General features: G+C 59.8%; 1 pseudogene; it reads left to right on the top strand.

Moving 5' to 3' along the window:
• Window positions 1-343: 343 nt before the first annotated feature.
• Window positions 344-2093, top strand: LOC119368444 (annotated as a pseudogene).
• Window positions 2094-3713: the final 1620 nt, after the last annotated feature.

Consider the following 3713-nt stretch of genomic DNA (forward strand, 5'->3'; position numbering starts at 1 on the left):
GTGGAAGCCCCCCCCGGCCGCCTCGCCCGGGGAGGCGACGCGGGGGGTACGGAGAAGGGGGGAGGGGCAGGGGCCAGGGGGAGGGGTGGGGGAGAGGGAGAGACGCGCGGCGACGGTGGGCTCCGGCCGCGGCGGCGGCGGCGGCGCAGGAACCCTAGGCGGAGGAGGGAGCTCCGCGCGGGGAGGCGGAGTCACACTAGTCAGCCCATGGCGTTCACATGTCCACCTCAGAAGTTAATGATTCAGTACAGCAACCCTATTCATGAGTAATGGCATTGTCTGCAGCGCATATCATATCACTGAGTTTGGTAGGTACTGCTAACATACGACCTTGTGTGCAAGCGCGCTGAATTCCCTGGTGCAGCCGTGCAGTGTGCTCGGAGGGAATCGGGCCGATCGATGGAGTCGTTGGCCAACGCAGGAGCAGCATGCACCAAGCGCCTGGCGCCGCACGTCGTGCTGCTCGCCAGCCCCGGAGCCGGCCACCTCATCCCGCTTGCCGAGCTGGCGCGGCGGCTCGTCGACCACCAGGGCCTCGCGGCCACGCTCGTCACCTTCACTGACCTCTCCTCCCCGGAGGCCCTCTCCGGCGTCCCCGCCTGCGTCACCACACCGCGCTCCCGCCCGTCCCGCTCGACGACCTCCCCGCCGGCACTAGTATGGATATCGTGCTTCTCGAGCTCATCCGTCGTTCCCTACCCAGCCTGCGCGCCCTCCTCCGGTCCGTCGGTGCCCCACTCGCCGCGCTGGTGCCGGACTTCTTCTGCTCCGCGGCGCTGCCGCTCGCGGCCGAGCTCGGCGTCCCGGGCTACGTCTTCGTGCCCAGCAATCTGACCGCCCTCGCCGTTATGCGCGCCGCGGTGGAGCTCCACGACGGCGTTGCCCCCGGCGAGTACCGCGACCTCCCCGACCCACTGGAGCTCCCCGGGGGCGTGTCGCTGCGCCGCGCCGACCTGCCGCCCTCGTTCCGGAGATGCGGCGAGCCGGTGTACGCGCACCTCGTGGAGGAGGGCCGGCGCTACCGCCTCGCGGACGGTTTACTGGTGAACACCTTCTACGAGATGGAGCCCGCCACCGTGGAAGAGTTCAAGCTGGCAACGGAGCGAGGCGCGTTCCCGCCCGTGTTCCCAGTTGGGCCGTTCGTCCGGCCGGGCACAATCTCCGACAAAGCCGCCGGCGCGTCCGCGTGCCTAGACTGGCTCGATCTCCAGCCGACCGGATCCGTGGTGTACGTCTCCTTCGGGAGCGGCGGGTCGCTGACCGTGCAGCAGACGGCCGAGCTCGCCGCTGGGCTGGAAGCGAGCGGCCACCGGTTCCTCTGGGTTGTGCGGATGCCAAATCTGGACGGTGGCAACGACGGCCGTGACCGTGACGACGACAACCCAAACCCGTTGGCGTGGCTCCCGGAGGACTTCCTGGAGAGGACCAAGGACAAGGGACTGGCCGTGGCGGCGTGGGCGCCTCAGGTGCGCGTACTGTCCCACCCGGCGACGGCAGTGTTCGTGTCGCACTGCGGCTGGAACTCCACGCTGGAGAGCGTGACGGCCGGCGTGCCGATGGTGGCGTGGCCGCTGTACGCGGAGCAGCGGATGAACGCCGTGGCCCTGGTAGGGAGCGTCGGGGTGGCTCTGCCGCTGCGTCCGCGGGAGGCCGACGGCGTGGTGGCGCGCGATGAGATCGCGGGCGCCGTGAAGGAGCTGATGGAGAGTGCGGAGAAGGGGCGCGCCGTGCGGCGACAGGCCGGGGCCCTGCAGCAGGCGGCGGCGCGCGCGTGGTCGCCGGAAGGGTCGTCCCGCCGGGCGCTGGAGGAAGTCGCCGCCACGTGGAAGAAGGCGACGCTCGGCAACGTGAAGTGACGGACGGACGCGCGCCCGGGCGGCAAAGCGGCGATGGCGTCGGCGTGTTGTGTACTGCTTCTGTATCGGCGGTGTATGTTTTAATTGTTTTTCCAAAGGACAGTGCTAAAATCCGGACGACTGAACCATAGTAACATACTAGCGGGTGCCGCCGCGCCACATGGATTAATCAACTATTTAGTTTCTTTTGTAATATCTGGTAAGTCGTTTAAGACTTGATCGATGGTAAAGTAGTTTATACAAGGAAAATGTGCATCTAGTTGGTACATGCATAGATGGTCTACCGCCGTCTGATGACACGCACAAATCTTGATGCTCGCTTGTTGACACATCAGCCTGTGAAAATGTTTGCGACCTACAACTAACCACGCGGACGCCCGTTTTCTATGCAGCTCCCCCTCACCCACTCGCCCAACCCCTACTCTTTTCCATTCCAGTGATAGAGAGTCAGAGGAGATGTGGCGGCAACACCGATCGGCTCGCGGCGGCGATGGCGGGTCTCGCGGCGCGGGGGAGCTGCTTCCGGCGTCCGACGTCAGCACACATCCCCAGAGCTTGACCTACTCAAGCTACACGCAGCTTGTCCGCCTTCCACTCAAAGCGACAACGGCGGCCACGGAGGACCAGTGACAACAATGGCTGGTCTCGATTCGACGCGCTGCGGCAGGGATAGGCGCGTGTAGGCCGCTCGGCATCAGTGGCCGACAGCGTGCGCCTGCGCAAGGAGGTCCCCGTCGAAAATACCAGAGCCGTCTTGTTCTTGAACTCACAGAGGGGCACATGGTCACCCTTTGGGTCCTTGTACTGGTGAGGCAAAGAATCGGTGGCCATGCTCCGGCCCGACCGAGGCCCGGAACCAAGGGTGCACGGCAAGCCAAACCGCTATCCTGGTCGTCGTAATTGGAAATTTCAGGCTGAGCGAGCACAGCGGGTTGGTCAGCTGGTGTTGTGGCTGCTATTGGTCCTCGCTGGGATCAGCCACCATATCCTCAGGTGGCGGTAGCGACTCGTTCGTGTGCGCGCTGGATGGAGCGTCAGGGGCCCCAACGCGGCGACCACACCAAGTGCAAGGGCATGGGGAACAGCCAGATGCCCCTACACTACAAGGCAGATGCCCATACACTACAAGGCTTGCCTCCTCGTCTCATCTTATGTGCTTCCTTTTATTTTCATTTGCCATCCAGTGTCCCGCAGATTGCAATTTTTTTAGCAATCCTTTTATTGTGTATGTGCTCCCGTGTCTACTCATCCCCCATCACGAATCCTAGTAAACTTTGTTTGTTTCCATTTATACATGCCCGATGTGGAGCTTGACCGATGAATGGCAATTTTTTATAGGACAAATTGGTTAAAGTTTGCCGTGTGTATCCCTGTTTTCTTATACAAGTTTGCCATGTTATCTAACACATGGCAAAATTCTGAAAATGTTAGTAGTAGGCCATCTCAAAATTAGAGAATTGTTCTAAATAATGTGGCAATTTTTGTAAGGTGGGGCGGGTTTTTTTTTGAAAAATCCTATGAAAAAATTCAGAATTTTTTGTCTACTCAAATGCTGCACTTCTAGGGAAATTGGCATTTGCGGACATGAATTTTTTGTAAAGTGACACGACACATGTTTGACACATTGACCTGGAAAAGTTGTTTACTCAAACATGACATATTAGGTAGTGACCTTGCCATGACCCTACCATGTAGACCATGGCAAATTTGCCATGATATTTAGGTAGTGACTTTGCCATGACCCTACTATGTAGACCGTGGCAAATTTGTTTAACTTTCCATGGCAGTCTGTTTCTTCAATTAGCATTGCAAATTTACTGTTTTTTAGGCAAATAAGCACAAGAAGACAAATTCAGA

Source organism: Triticum dicoccoides, chromosome 2B, assembly GCF_002162155.2.
Source record: "Triticum dicoccoides isolate Atlit2015 ecotype Zavitan chromosome 2B, WEW_v2.0, whole genome shotgun sequence".
In the NCBI taxonomy this organism is placed as follows: domain Eukaryota; kingdom Viridiplantae; phylum Streptophyta; class Magnoliopsida; order Poales; family Poaceae; genus Triticum; species Triticum dicoccoides.